Source organism: Carcharhinus amblyrhynchos, chromosome 1 (assembly GCF_965287045.1).
Source record: "Carcharhinus amblyrhynchos chromosome 1, sCarAmb.v2.hapA, whole genome shotgun sequence".
Lineage (NCBI taxonomy): Eukaryota > Metazoa > Chordata > Chondrichthyes > Carcharhiniformes > Carcharhinidae > Carcharhinus > Carcharhinus amblyrhynchos.
In genome coordinates, this window is record NC_137324.1 from 159,102,532 (window position 1) to 159,119,711 (window position 17,180).

The 17,180-nt window shown below is 40.9% G+C and overlaps 1 pseudogene; it reads right to left on the bottom strand.

Annotated features, from left to right (window-relative positions):
* Positions 1–949: 949 nt before the first annotated feature.
* On the bottom strand, positions 950–1,064 carry LOC145351247 (U6atac minor spliceosomal RNA; annotated as a pseudogene).
* Between the last annotated feature and the right edge of the window lie 16,116 nt (positions 1,065–17,180).

A 17,180-nucleotide genomic window follows, 5' to 3' on the forward strand; every position in this document is an offset into this window, starting at 1 on the left:
GGTTGTAATTTAACTTTTTTCCTTGAGGACATGTGTGTGTGTATGAATGGTGAGGGACTGATGGAGGATTAGATATTCAGGGTGAAGACATGATGTTCTTATGAATAAACAATCCTCTATTTAAACACACCAAACACTTGCTGCTGGTTATTCAAATTGTCCACACACTCCAGGATTAAGAAAGAAACACACGTCATCATTAAAAAACACACATACTGACAACGGACAGTAAGGGAAGGGAACTGAGGTTTCAGTTCTCTCTCATTCCTGACCTTAACTCCACTATGAGGGATTGCGTACTTCAATATGCTTCCACCTATTGGCAGTATGGCCAAGTTCAAGACATCATACTGACCCAGTGTTCTGCTGCAGGAAGAATGGTCAGGCTATCAGAGCATCAAACCTGAGCCCAAACATAAGTCCAGATGAGGTTCCACGTCACTATTTCAAGCAATTTGCCGAGGCATCTTTGACAGCAGATGCATGAGGAGACCAACCTTTTCCCAACCAGTTACATTTTCTGAACTCTGAGAAACGCCCATTTCCAAAGCAACAACCCATATTATGTTATTGAGCTAAATCCAGCATATGGTTACCATCCACAGGTAATTTTCCAGGTTTGGGAAGGCTGCCTTCAGTTCAGTGTAGTGAACTGAAGACGGCCTTCTCATAAAAACTAAGGGTTCTTCCCCATTAGTTTATTTTTATGAACAGGAGGTTTTAGCAACAACTTGTTTTTGAGGGAGCCTGCTTTCTACAGCTGAGTGTGGCTATGATGGTAACAGCCCCTCTGTCTAACCGTCTCCAGTTATCACTTTCTCCTTTGATGTTACGCTATTCAGAAAACCTTATGGGCCAGGCTTTTAGCATACAGGTGCAAGTTATTTTTTCATCTCTTCACTTTGAAGTCACCTCTTCAATACACAACGGCTTTCCCCTTGTCACTTAGGTAAACATTTGTTTTCTTACTCAAAACACCCCATCCTTTGCCTGTTGCAAGACCTCTAGGGCCCCTTCCATCCTTATCAAGGGGAGTGCTAACCTTCTCTCCTTTCAAACACCCCATCAGACAGCTGCACTCATCAGTTGCCCTTTTATCCAATTTTTCTGCTTTATTTTGTCCCACTTTAATTTCTAACCTCAATTTTACTCGATTTTTGAATCTTCCTTCTACTCCAGTATTTTAACACGACAAATAAACCTACTATCAGGAAAACTACTAATACCCAGTTACTTACGTCATCAACTATCTTGGGGTCAATTTAGCAAGCGGTGCCCTAATCTGGGAGGTTTGTGTTCATTTTCCTGATGCAGAGGGAAGTACTCTGTGAAAGCGGCCCCCACAGTGGCTGCGGACATTCAGTTGCTGTTGCTGCTCCCTCCGTCCCAGCTGCATGTGGTAATGGGACAATGCTTTCATTTAAATATGTGAAGTTTAGGCTTTTTGGAAGCCAGCCAGTAGACCAAGATGCTTAGCCATTCATCCCAGCCGTGAAGTGTCTCATCATAACATCTACTAGGCCAGCGGATACATGCCAAACTGACACCATTTAGCAACTTGAATCTTTTAAAATGGCACCAGCTGTTGCCTGGAAGTGAGGGTATGGGGATAGCAATTTGAGGGCGGGGGAGTGATGCACAGGGGGCCGGGGTCGGGGGGGTGCTAAATGTTTGACAGAAATATGGAAAATAGGAGTGGCAGTTAAAAGGCAAAATAATTAATGGGAATCTGAGGAGCAACTTTTTTATACAAAGGATGGTACATACGCGGAATGAGCTGCCGGAGGAAGTGGTTGAGGTAGGGACATTGACAACATTTAAAAGGCATTTGGACAGATACATGGATAGGAAAGGTTTAGAGGGATATGGGCCAAGTGCAGGCAAATGGGTTTAGCTGAGATGGGCTTTTTGGTCATCATGGACCAGTTTGGGCTGAAGGGCCTGTCTCTGTGCTGTAGATTCTATGAGGAGGCCATTCAGCCCTTCGATCCTGCTCTACTACCCAATATGATCATGGTCGATTTTCCACCTCAACATGATATCTCACACTTTCCCCATGGCTCTTGACACCTTTGGAGTCTAGAAATCCTTCTATTTCCTTTGTAAATATAGTCAGTGACTTAGCCTCCATAGCCCAGGGAAGACAGCATACCAGGGAAGACAGCATGATGGGTGCCACGGTAGCACAATGGTTAGCACTGCTGCTTCACAGCACCAGGCACACAGGTTCGATTCCCGGCTGTCTGGGTCACTGTCTGTGTGGAGTTTGCATATTCTCCTCATGTCTGCATGGGCTTCCTCAGGGTGCTCTGGTTTCCTCCCACAGTCCAAGGATGTGCGGGTTAGGTTGATTGGTCATGTTAAAGTTGCCCCTTAGTGTCCTGACATGCGTAGGTTAGGGGGATTAACGGGTAAATGTATAGGGATATTCAGGTAGGGCCTGAGTAGGATTGTGGTCGGTGCAGACTCGATGGGCCCAATGGTCTCTTTCTGCACTGTAGGGTTTCTATGAGTTCTATGACCAGTTCAGGTTTATATGTTCCAGGAATACATTCCTGCTACTCTGGGGCCCACAAAAATAATTCAAGTCGCTCCTTTACCTGGGACTCCTCAGCAATCCCATTATTTTGTAGAATTTGCTGAAGTCTGCCAAGCATGGGTGAAAACACATCTTGCAAAGACATACAATTGAATCACAGAGGATGAGCCAAGATAAGTAACAGAAGTTTGTTTCTAGTTAGAATACATCCTGTTGATGCAATTTGCAGAAAAGGCAATTGAATTACTGAAGTATGAAATTCCTAAATTAAATTGAGCTGAAATTTTTAACCAATTATCAGATTAAAAATGTCTGATTTTGACACTCCAGACACTTGATTTTCATTTTTCAAAACTATCATCTTCTGACTGTTGGATCGTTATGTCACAAAATCCTTCAGTTAGAACTTACTGCTTTCCCAGTTACTGCCTAGTGTAATCTCTTTCACAGGAAGATGCATGATATTTCTCAGACCCATAAGCAACCTGCAATTGCAATCTGCCCAAACTGTGCTAAAATCCAAGAGAGTTATTTATAAGAAAATATCAAGATGCTTTTTACACTCATCAGTAGATAATGATGAATTCCACTCCACACATATAAACACCACACTACTTATTGATTTTTGTGACAAGTATTTGTCAGGGGATGCCTAGTGGGAATTGTATTTTGGAATCTAAGAAGACCTTTGACATAGATAATCTTCTCAATAAATTAGCCAATTTAAGTTTTAAGAATCTCACAATTCAGGAGATTTAGGACTTATTTAATGAACTAATCTCAATTAGTCTCTATATCTCAAATAATGTCAAATGCTTTTGGGCATCCCCCCACCGGCAATGACTCACTTGCACCTTTACATTTTCTTATCTATATCAATGATTAATCTCCCTGTGGAGCCAGAAAATAAGTCATTAACATCAATATGTACGTCATAGAATAGTAGAATCTCTATGGTGCAGAAGTAGGCCAATTGGTCCATTGAGCCTGCACCGATAACAATCCCACCCAGGCCCTATCACCATAGCCTCACATAATTACCTACTAATCCTCCTGACATTGAGAGGCAATTTAGCACGGTCAATCAACCTAACCTGCACATCTTTGGAGTGCAGGAGGAAAATGGAGCACCCAGAGAAAACCCACGCAGACGTGGGGAAAATGTGCAAACTCCAGACTGCCACCTGAGGCTGGAATTTGAACCCGGGGTCCTGGTGCTGTGAGGCAGCAGTGCTAACCACTGTGCCATTGTGCCGTCCATTAATTGCTAGAGTTTACAAAAAGGAAGATTACACTCGATGGAGCAGATGTATTGTCTTTTGAACTTAGCTGCATTTTAAGTAGGATAAGGAGATATTGCGTCATCTGTGGGTGGCATAGTGGTTAGCACTGTTGCGTCAAGCGTGAGCTTGATTCCTGGCAGGGGTCACAGTCTGTGTGGAGTCTGCACGTGCTCCCTGTGTCTGCGTGGGTTTCCTTCAGGTGTTCGGGTTTCGTCCCACAGTCCGAAAGACATACTGGTTAGATGCATTGACCTGAACTGGTGCTGGAGTGTGGCAAGTGGGGATTTCCACAGTAACTTCATTACAGTATTAATATAAGCCTTCCTTGTGACACTAATAAATAAATTTTAAGCAATGGAGCATTTTCCTTGTTTCCTCGGACACATCACTCTCAGTCACAAGGCATGGAACTCTTTCCCAACTTGCCCCTGAGTCTTCGCAACTTGTCACACAATCCCCAACACAAAAAAAAGTGTCCCATTTTTCCATGGAGTATATTTAAATATCCAACCTATTGCATGATTGATTATCTGACATAGTTCCTGAAATATAGATGGCAGGAGGTTCACAGCTGTAGGATTAACATGGCACATTTTAATAGTATGTAGAAGTGCCAGTTGTGGTTCACAGCCTCACCCAATGCTCTTCAGCTGTAACTTAAGTGGGAAAATGATCAGGGGTTGGTAGGGAAACTGCAGGACAGTTATGTTCACTATCACCTGCACGGTTCAATATCCTGGGCCTAAACTTGCCCTCTTAGTGAGGAACAGGAAAAACAACTGAAAGACAGACAGGAAAATGGTCATTGCACTTAAGAAATGGATTCAAAAGAAAACATGGGGTCAGGGTTTGACAATTTAAGCTCATTTTGTGCATGGTAGGTTTGCACATAACGAAAACTAAAATGTTAAATAAACTGTGGAGCTCGAAGCAAGAACAGCACATAGTACTGGCAGAATATATTAGCTTGGTGACAGTCAGACCAGTTACTATCACAGAGTGGCAGCCGTAGCCCTGGTAAGATTGGAATTGCACAATCCTTATCTCCTAAGAATCAAAATCTGAACGACAAACTGAAGCTAAATATTAAAAGTTTCTCTGTCATCAATAATGAATGAATTGTACTTTAGGGAGTTGAATTAAGTTTGAAATTAAGGATCAATTTCTGTATTGCAGGGATTGTCAAACTAAAAACAAGAGAGTTAACTTACATACATATAAAGGCAAAATACTGTGGATGCAGTTTTGTTAAGGAACGTAAAATGATCCAAACTTTTCCTCATGTTAATTAGCAAATTGAAACAAAAGCAAGAGACAACATGAATGCAAAAAGTGTTTCAGATACTATGCTATATAAATATGGTAAGAAAGGTCACAATGGAATGGCATGAAACAACAAAATGCCTGTAGAGCAGAGAGCTGTGAGCACAAACAGTGCAGCTTGCTAATTTCCACATTTACAGTCACCTTGCTGCGGACAGACATTGAACACGTAGGAATGGGTGGGAGGAAAGCTGGTGGGGAAGTCATTAATGGTCACCATCTAGCTGAGGAGTGATGCTGGTAGAGATCTGATCAAAATAAACCATTTCTTCTTTTTGCTGTGGCGATGTACGAGATGGCAAAGCCCATGTGGAGACAAAAGAAAGAAATCTATTTAGGGATTACACATTCGCAATATGAAATCCTTCAATATTGCCCTTCTCCTTCATCCTCTGAGAAACGTTGATGTGCTGGAAGATGAATTTGTTGCTTGGAAATGCAGGATTCACAGGGGTTGACAGTGCAGAAAATAAATGGTAACTAGTTAGTGTTGTGTAACAAGACTTTCTTTTTCAATACATCATACGAAAAGGTTCTTTGTAGTATTTCTCAATAAATCATCAGTTCTTACATCAATCTCTCACGAGCCTTTGGATCTGATTGTTCTTATTTATAGGTAATTAGTAAGACATTCTCATTTCTATTCTGCTCATAATATCGTCAATCTTAAAATGAATAGATAGATTTAATTTTTATCCAGCTATTTGCATCATGCTGCCATTAGTAAAACAATCTTGTTCTCGGATCACTGGACCATTTTATCAAACCATAAATCTTTCAGTCAGAATTGGCTCCCTCTGCACTGTTTTCCAATTATGGAGAGTAACCTATTTGAATATATTTTTATTATGATTTAAATTTTGATTTTCATGTAATTGTTTGTGTGATTATCTTTCAAATTAATTTTGTGACACTGTTGACTGATATATTCTACATTCCTGCCGCTAATTTTCAAAACATTAATGACTTAATGAGGGACTGTAGAACAGTTTGGCCTTTGATTAAGTTGTCAGATCCTCTTTGGTGGTATTAGGATTTGCTTCAAATTTACTACAGGTTGTGCACATAAAATACATATCAAATCATTTCTTATTTAGCTAAGGGCAAAGTAAGCCATGTTGCTCCTGCACACCTCCTAGTGGTCGCATTGAAAGTTGTATTATCAGAGCCTTTGTAATAGGCTGATGGATACACGCTCTTGGAATGCCAATGCTCTGGTATGTCAGGGAACCCAAAGAAGGGAAAGAAGACAACTTAATGGAGGGAAAAATGGAACATCATACTCATCAGTATATGAATGATTCCAGCTAACATCTTAATCTAGAAATTATAATGTTGGTTATCGTAGAATCCCTACAGTGCAGAAGGCGGCCATCTGGCCCATCGAGTCTGCACCAACAACAATCCCACCCAGATCTTATCCCTGAAATCCATGTATTTACCCTGCTAGCCTCCCTGGCACCAATGGTCAATTTAGCATGGCCAAACAACCTAACCCACATATCTTTGGAGCACGGGAGAAAACCCATGGGGAGAACATGCAAACTCAACAGTCACCCGAGGTTAGAATTGAACCTGGGTTCCTGGCACTGTGCAGCAGCAGTGCGAACCACTGTGCTATCATGCTGCCCCGATTTTGAAATTTTTCAAACAGAAAGCTGCAGTCACCATTTAACAGAACCATTAATGAGACCACATGTTTGAAATCATCCCCTTCTTCACATACCCCCATGTAAAGATGCTTTACATGTTCAGATTACATTTCCTAAGCCTTATGCTCTTCAAACATAGGCTAATGTCTCCATCAAAACAGAAAAATAGTGTCATACAATGCATAAGCTGTTCATTTTGCTAACAGCTTTTTCTAAGATTTTATTCTTGAAGAAATATTCAACCCATCTTGATTTGAAAGTTGGCACTAATTTTATTTGCACTCAAAAAGAGAAGCTATACCTGACTTCACAGTATTAGTCAAAGTTGTAGGGTATCAAGTGTTCTAATCCAGAATGTCAGGTTGTGAATGATAGAACTGCAACCAACCTTTTACACACTTTTATCGGCATTTATTTACCTCCTATTCCATGCACCTCCCAACGCAACAGCCATAGCTGTATTGTGTACCTATCTATAGGAGCATGAATGTAACCCCAGTTAACGTTCATCATTTGCGCATAATTAAATACAGTTAACATGCAATTAATTTCAGTGCTAAAAGCCTCTGTCCCTGAATAGTGCTTGCTTCACAGATCAGTTCTTTTGATGTCCATTATTTTGGTATTTTTGTTCATATGTATATTTTGAAAAATCTTGCAGAGTGCTTGCAAAAGCTCTGTTGATAACAGATGTGATTGAACTATGGAAGTCATTCCCTACTCGGATCAATCAGCTGATCTAGCTTGAGTGAAATGAAAGATGCTATAAAAATGTTCTGGAGAAAGGAATGATTATGCTTACCACATTTACTGCTCATCAATAGCTGCCCCAAGAAATTGGTGGTGGGTCTTCTCTTTCAATTGTCGCAGTCCTTGTTGTGGTGCTTTTAACTGGCCGATTGACAATGAAGGAATGGCAATAAATGTCCAAGTCAAGCCGATAGGTGACTTGGAAGGGCGTTCGGAGGTGAAGGAATTGCTAAGACTTTGCTGTTTCCGCCATTCACACCAATAGAGGTGGTAGGAAATACACATCCAGTTAAAGTATGCTTGGTGATTTGTTTTAGTTTCAGTGCATCCTGTAGATAGAACATCTGTACTGCAACCACAATGTGCCAATGATGAAGGGGGTGAACGTTGAATTCAATGGTAAGGGTACTTATCAGGTAGACTGCTCTGCCTTGACCTTCTTGAGTGTCATTGCCATTGTACCCATCCAGATCAGCCCTTATATTTTTGATTTGAGCTACATATTATTCCTTTAACCAGATGTTTTGAATGAGAAAACATATTATTTATTATTAATTAATCCACACATGTCTGGAGAGTATATTAAAATGCTTGTAAGTTTATTACCTGCTCAGTGCAACAAATTTTTCAAGAACTAAGCCAAAGAGATTCTACACAAGCTCAGTTTCACACATTAGACACTATTAGACACTTGTATATTGCAGTATTGTTAATTTTCAGCATTTGGATATCTGTAGTGAATGACAATAAGGAAAGTCTTCCACAGTCCCTGAGAAATCATTGTTATTCTCTGTAGCTATAGCAAATTATATCTATGTCACCAGAGAATATGCATTAACCATTCTATTGGCACTGAGTTAACCATTAGCATCCCTCTACATGGATACTCTGGATGCAGTCCGTACAATCTCTCAAATGCATTATAGTCGCATACTCCAAGTATTTCAACAACATTTCCTTCCTCTGTGACCTCTACCATTGCAAAGGACAGGAGCAGCAATGCCTTGACAAAACCAGTTCCCTTCCAAGTTACATGCCATTCTGACTTCAGAGGCTTTGGATGGTATTGGAAGCACATGTAACATAATGAAATTAGAGTATTGAGAATCACAGTTGTGCATAGTTTGCTGCATAATATTGCATTACAGAGAAGCCTTATCAGAAAAGCCCTGGAGGGGGAAGAAAAGGCACCCAGTTACACTCCTTGGTTCAGTGTCGTTATTGAGAAAAGTCTAACTCAGTTTTGAAATTTTCAATGTGTCTAGCTCGACAGATGTTTGCAGGGAAAGAGCATTAACAAAGTCTTATTTATTGATGTTTGCTCTTGCATGCAGTGTACCTTAATGAGTTGCAAACAAGTGAGTAAGCACAGCTTTTTAAGCTTAAAATAAAACAGCCACCTACATTACAGGACTGTAACGGGCAACTTTGAAATTGATGTTAATACAAATGGATAAGGCTAACTGCTTTCTGGCCAATATAAGCAAACACTCATTTTAAACATGGATGTTTTAAGGGCTGGGAATTAATTAAATTATCAGAGGAAGTTTCAGCATCACAAACCAACCTACTAGGTGGACATTTATTCTTCATTTTTAATGGATAAAGATGAAGGAGAATATTTTACCAAATAATCCAAAGTCATTGCACAAGGTGCAATCCCTGTGTTGGTTTAAGTAAACCTAGTCATCACCCCCCTCAATAAATTATCCTTGACAACTCTATTCTTGTTATCATCCTATTAAACTACCACCCCCATCGCCAACCATTTCCTCTCCAGAGTGGCTGCATTAACGTCATCTCCCAAGTGCTGCCCATTTTCCCCAAAATTCCTACAAACGGATTTTCATTTTTGCCGCAATACATCCGATGTGACTGTGATTGGTAAACTATCTCTCCTCAACCTGTCTGCAGCCTTTGACATGATTGGCCACACCAATCTCCTCCAAAGTCTCTCTTCTGTCGTCCAGCCAGGTGGATTCTCACCTGGTTCCTTGCTTATCTCTCCCATTACATCCAGGGAATAATCTACAGTGGTTTGCCTTTCCTCTCCTGAACTTTAGCTTCTGGTGACCCCTAAATTTCTCTTCTTGGCCTCCCCCTATCTTTCATCTACATGCTGCCTCTTGGTAAAATGATAACATCAGGTTCCATACGTACACTGACAAAACTCAGTTCTGCATCACTACCATCTCTGCTGACCCCTCTATTATCCCTAACTTGTCAGACTGCTTGTCCAGCATCCAATACTGGATGATCAGAAATGTTCTCTAACTAAATATTCGAAAGATCAGTGCTATTGTTCTCAGTATTGACTACAAACTCTGCTTTCTAGCCACTAACCTTCTCCATCTTTCTATTAACTATCTAAGCCTGAACTAGATTGTTCATAAGCTTGGCATAATACCTGATCCCAGTTTGAGCTACCAACCACATATTTAGACTATCATCAAGATCAAAGACTATCTTTGTAATATCGCCCAACACCATCCTTGCCTCGCTCATGCATGCCCTTGTTGCCTCTAAACTTGACCATTCCAATGCTCACCCAAGTTCCATCCTCTGTAAACTGAAGCTCATCCAAATGTCTGCTGCACACCAAATGCCATTCTCCCATCATCCCTGTAGTCGCTGACCCACATTGACTCCTGGTCCGGTAACATCACAGTTTTAAAATTCTCATCTTTGTTTTTAAATCCCTCATGGTCTTACTTCTGCCTATTTCTGTAACCCCCCTCTAGTTCCACAACTCTGAATTACTCCAATCCTGATCTCTTGCATGGTGGCATGACAGTTGGCACTGCTGCTTCAGAACGTCAGGAGCCTGGGTTCAATTCCCGGCTTGGCTCACTGTCGGTGTGGAGTTTGCACATTCTCCCTGTGTCTGCGTGGGTTTCCTCCAAGCACTCCAGTTTCCTCCCACAGTCCAAAAGACGTGGTGGTTAAGTTCACTGACCATGCTAAATTCTCCTTTATTGTACCTGAGCAGGTGCCGGAGAATGGTGACTAGGGGATTTTCGCAGCAACTCATTGCAGTGTTAACGTAAGCCTACTTGTGAGTAATAAATGAATAAACTCTGATTTTAAATACTCCATCATGTTTTTAGCTGCATAGCCCCTAAATCAGGAAGTTCCTCCCTAAACATCTTCCCCTCTTTCTCTCTTCCTTCCAGATGCTCTTCAAAACCACCCTCTTCAACAAAGCTTTTGGTCATCCATTCTAAACTTATCTTCTGTGACTTGCTGACAAACTTTGTCTGATAATGTTGCTGCGAAGCACCTTTGCAAGCTTTAGTTATATATATTTCAAAGGCACGAAATAAATGATAGTTATTGGACCTCAGACTTGTGTTTAACAGTGGGTTTCTCTCTCAGCCTATGCATTCGCATTCTGTTCAGATCAATGGTAACACTATTTTGCATCATATTGTTCCACATGTCCGTGAAAACTGTCTGCTGTGATTTGTAATCTATTTGAGTGATTACATTAACCATTATGAAAACTGTCAATATAAAATGCCTTTGGTTTGGTGCCAGTGTAAATTTGATGCTTTCTTCTAAGATGGTGAGCCCAGGGTCATCAACGATATACTTCGTATTTTTGAATACTTCAGGCAGTTTTCATCATTTCCATTCAAGAAGTTGGCCTTCAAGTATTTTCTTTAGCACGCACTAAATGAGTACAAATTCCTCTTTATAACTCCTGGGTTTGTATGGTATTAAGTCAATGACTGACATTTTTGACATTCTAGAAACAATGTAATATATATTTATGACTTTTAACCAGTTTAAGGAACAAATGATAGCCACAAACTTTACAAGCACCGCGACTCATCCTTATGTGTATTTTCTTTGCAACGTGTGTCTCATCGTTCTTGTCCAGCCTCCTTTGCGAACTTGAAATTAACATCTGTGATTATCTCAAATGAATACATAGCCTTGGAGAATAGTCACTCCCATTGACTGCAATTGCTGGTGTTTTCATACTTGAAACAATCAAGTCAGGGAGATTATGGAGCAAATTTATACCTTGATTTCCGACCAAGCTAGATTTCCAGGCTAGCAACATGGACTTCCACTGATTATGGCAAGGTCTGCAAAACATAACAGGCTACAAAATCAAGGCATGTAAAATCGCCAGCACTAATGCACCCCTCTCTGATGAGCTCAATGCATTCTATGCCCGTTTTGAGCAAGGTGTCAGTGTGAGCACACCCTCCAGCCTGGAACCTGTATCCCAAGTCACCATTACAAATATCAGAGCCGCCTTCTTGAAAGTCAACCCATGGAAAGTGACTGGTCCGGATGGGGTACATGGACGAGCACTCAGATCCTGCATGGATCAGCTGGTGAGGGTATTCGCAGACATCTTCAAACTCTCTTTACCACAATCTGAGGTCCCCACCTGCTTCAAGAAGACCAGCATCATCCCAGTACCAAAGAAAAGCCAAGCAGCGTTCCTTAATGACGATCATCCGGTGATTCTGACATCCATCATTACGAAGTGCTTTGAAAGGTTAGTCATGGCACAAATCAATTCTGGCCTCCCAGATTGTCTCGATCCTTTACAGTTCATCTACTGCTACAACAGGTCCACAGCAGGCGCCATCTCCCTGGCCCTGCACTCAACCCTGGAACACCTAGATAACAAAGACGCCTATGTCAGACTCCTATTTATTGACTACAGCTCAGCATTCCCACAAAACACATTTCCAAACTCATGGCCTGGAGCTCAGCTCCTCTTTCTGAGACTGGATCTTGAACTTTCTAACATACAGACTGTAATCAGTAAGGACAGGCAACAACACTTCCTCCACGGTCATCCTCAACACCAGTGCCCCACAAGGCTGTGTCCTCAGCCCTTATTATACTCCTTATACACCTATGATTGTGTGGCCAAATTCCCCTTCAACTTGATTTTCAAGTTTGCTGATGACACCACAGTCGTGGGTCGGATCTCAAACAATGAAGAGATGAAGTACAGGAAATAGTTAGAGAACCTAGTGAACTAGGTTGTGATGACAATAATCTCTCCCTCGATGTCAACAAAACAAATGAGATAGTCATTGACCTCAGGAAGCATAGTGGAGGACATGTCCCTACCTACATCAACGGGGATGAAGTAGAAATGGTCGAGCGCTTCAAGTTTTCAGGTGTCCCAGATCACCAACAACCTGTCCTGGTCCTCCTCGTGCTGATATTATAGTTAAGACAGTCCACCAATGCCCAGGGGCTCCCTGGATATCCTGGCCAACTAAAATCAATTATCTGATCATTTATCCCATTCTGGTTTTGTCTGCACCTCTTTGCCCTTCAGGAAAGCAACAAAGTTGGCTGTGAAGTGATTTTGGGTGTCCTAAGGTCATGAAAGGTGCCATACAAATGCAAGTTCTTTTTTTCTTTGATATAACTTTCAAATGTTTCACAGTTCCAAATGTTAGTTTGGATGGCATTTTTGTATTTATGACATCATAATGGAAGATTAGAAGATTCCCATCGCTTTTTCCATTTCACTGTCGGCATTGGATACTCCCAATTTAGCTCAGACATGAGCTAGGTAGTCTAAACCCCCCCTTACTCTGTGGCAAAGTACAACTTTCCATTTCTCGTTCCAAGTATCCTGAGGGCTTTTCTGTGTGAGATTATCAATTTAGTGCCAACTAGTGTTGAGTTATCAATAGTTTAGAGCTGTGGCCTGTTGCCCATAAAGAACTGAGATGAGACCCCCAAAACTCATTTTCATAAGACCCTTAGAACTGATAGAGATTATAATTGCATCAATAGGGGCTGGATATGAGCCCAGTGGCCTCAGATTTAAAATAAACCTGTTCTGATCTCCCGAATATCTTCTTGTCCTTCCAAACGGTTTCCTATAATTTAGCTAAAGCCTGAAGAACAACTGAGTCATTATAAATTTTTCACCATGCTGGCTGTCCATCATAGGGAAAGTGGCATGAGTTGCATATCTATAACAGAAATGGGATATTCTCAAGCATGGCATATAATAGTACTTGCATGTTATATATTGCCGTGCACCATCAAAATGTCTCCAAGTGCTTAATGTGATGAATTATGTTGAAGTGCAGTGATTGTTGCTGTGTAGGTAAATGCACCAGCCATTTGGCACTCAGCAGTTCTGCGTAAGGAATAATAAGGTGAATGGCCATTGATATATTTTGGTTATGCCAGTTGAGCGAAGTACCCCTGGAGAATTGTCTGCTTATCTTTCAACAATGCGTGGGATTGTTAATGTCAATGAACAATATAACCAGAGAGGTAGAGCCCTGGTTTAATATTTCATGTGAGATGATGGCACCATGAACAATGTAGTACTTCTGTGAAGTGGCAGCTTCAATTACAGGGTGGAATTTTCTACTTGGGTTTTCAGCTTGGCAGCTGGTGACACCGACTCATTTTCTGGGTCAGTCTCATTTAAAACTTTTTGTGGAATATAATGTGGCTTCCTACTGCAGGGGAGAGAAGTGAATACTGTACACTACAACCACCAGTGCCTATAGAGTGAGGCGCTGCAGACTCTGACGTTATCCTAACTTGTTAAATTTCACAGGTTCCTGATCAGGTATCTTTTAGAAATTAAATGTCTTCCTGCCCAGTGGTCAGCTCAGTGACAGTATTCTTGTTTCTGAATCAGAAGGTTGTCAGTTTAAACCTCACTGCAAAGGTTTGAGCATGTAATCCAGACTTCAGTGCAATACTGAGGGAGTGCTGTGTTGTTGGAGGTGCTGACTTTTGAACAAACCATTAGCTGAGGACTTATCTGACCCCCCGCCCCCCAACCCCCTCCTCAACTGGACATAGAGGGTACGGTTTGCTGACCAAGTTAGCCCCAAGACTGGAAGTTCTCACACGAGATCAACAGACTTTTGTATGGTCCGTCTCCCGCTGCTACGATTCCCGTGATGGGAAGGAAAATTTTGCCCAAAATATTGCAGTTAAAAGAAGAATAGGGTAGCTGCCCCTGGTGTATTGGTCAATATTTATCCCTCAACCAGTAGTACTAAAACAGATAACCTGGTCATTATGATATTGTTCTTTGTGGGATCTTGCCTTGCTCTGTGCAAATGAGCTTCCATGTTTCCTACATTGCCCATATTTCAATAACATTTAATTGTAAAATGCTTTGAGATAACTAACGGTTGTGAAAAGCTTTACACAAATGCAAATTTCTTCTTTATTCTTTCCAGATGCCGGTTAACTTGGATCTCGAGTTACTATGGTAATGATTATGGAAATGTGACAGTTCATGTTGCTCTGTCACTACCGCCCATTTTGAATATGCCTGCCCATATTTGACTGTATCCGTTCATTCAGATTCTGCTACCTCTGGTGGAAAATTCCACAGTGGTGGCTGGCAGAATGGGTCCCCAGCTGACTTCTCATCGCTGTCCATTCCAGATTCACTCAGAAGAGGTAGGTGAGCTATTGAACGTAAGGGCTTTCATACCTGTGTCCAGTATGGGGAACTCAAAACTACCTTCTTACTAAAAGCAGAGACTAATACCAACTCAGCTACGTTGATGCACAAGTTTGTAAATTATTTGGTAAATTATATAAGGAGAAGGTTGATGTTATAATTTACTCACAGGTAGAGGTTCCACAATGTAAAAAGGAAAAGGTTCAGGTGAACCACATTTAGTGTCATCAGACCCTTAACACTGGTTCAAGGGAAGGTAAGAATGTTCATCTTCCAAGGTCAGTGCCATAATCCAGAATGACCTTCACAATTGGGTCCACCACCCCTAGTATGTGATCATAATTACATCTCCAATTTTAATCATTAACACCATACTTTGCCAAGTCTACATTTAATCAATTAACAATTAAAATTACAGCAAATAAAATAAATACATTAAAAGTGTAGGCGCCCTTAATTTTGTGGTGTTTTTATTCTAATTCTTCATGACATTGACACTTGTTAGATTTTAGATTTAAATTTCATTCAGTATTAAAACCTGTATTATTTGCATCTGAATTTATTTTTATGGATTTCCCTACTCATTCTGTCCTGAATTTGTATCCCACATAATTTAGCCCTGCTCCCTGATGTCACAATCCACCCCCAAGCCGAGATCCTGCCTCCGTTCTTGTTATTCTATAATTGCCCATTTGGTGATGTCCCAACACTGCAGCCTGATTGGCTTTGCCCCTGATTTTTCCAACTATCATGCAGAGAAAGGACATCTTCCTAACAGTCCAGTGAATGCCGTAAAGCAATGCTTGGCCTGAACCCACGTCCTATCACTTCATAATACTGAGCACTGTACATCAAACATACTGTGCAACCAGATTGTTTTTCAATTGTTTCTCAATTGGTTAAATTTAATCCTCTGGGAATATAATGACTCCATCTTCGATTTTGTTGTCAAATTTATGTTGCTTGTTCTGCTCTCCATGGGCTATTGCACTGATGATGTCCTTAAGTTGAACTTAAGCCACGTTCTTTTGCTTAATCTGTTGATTGCACCTATTTAGACTGAAAGGGATGAAGTGCCATATAAAAACATGGTGCAGATTTAGGACTTTGAACTTTTGAACATTGTATTTTAATAACAGACCCAATAGCTGCCTGAATTTGAACAGAAGAAGCAAGATTTATTTTAATGTTCTTACAGATCAATATATACAGATCCAGAGTTGTGGCATTTAAGAACTGAAGGAGCACCAGAAGGTAGGCAAATAATTACAACATGTGCCATTTAGCCTTGACATTATTTTCAATTGGGAAGAGGGAGTTATCTGGGGAGAAAATCGTTTGAATGTCAAAAGCAACGAGAACACATTGTGAATCTTTTTATGTTTAACATCCAGAAGAAAATCTTAGAATTCTTCCTCGAGTTTTAGCCCCTCTCTCCTGAAAACGTTGATGCAAAATGGAAACCGTTTGCTATCTCGTCACAAGGTATATATTTTTTCTTTACATGCCACTCAGCAGAGAAAGCCAGTACGACATCCTGGTGAAGATTATATCTAAGCCTATGGTTTTGTTTCATTCTTTTAATGATCAGGGAGATTGTTAAATTGGAGACAGAATTATAGGGCAGGATTTTACAGCCCCTCTTGTTCCAAAACCGGAAAATCCCACCCGAAGCCAATGGACCTTTCCACGCTTGTTCCGATTCCCATGGTGGGCGGGATGGTAAAATTCTGGCCATAATCTCTAAACTATTGTAACCGTTTATTGAAAAAGAGTAACTAATATGAAAGAAATGCAAACAATGAGTCTCAAGGCCTTCTACCTATCCGGGATCCAGGTAACGATGGCTGATCTGGAGCTCGAGTGATCCTGGCACCGTCTGGATCCCTGTCCAAGGTGGAATCCAACTTACTCCAATTGAAGTCCCCTTTTTCTAGTATAGCACAAACAACTTCTGTGTGAGACTTGGTATAAACAGACAAGCTTGGAACAATAGCAAGTCAACTTGATCTGTGATTAGAGCGATAATATCATATGGTGCAAAACACAACTGTACCCCATCCTTAGATTCCCACAGCATGGGTATTGCTAAATTGGCAGATATAACTCTGCACTTCCAAACACCTATCCTTTCCAAACATTCCAAACAGGTACCGAATTTGACAACCGGCTGACAGACTGACCATTTGTTCATTTCA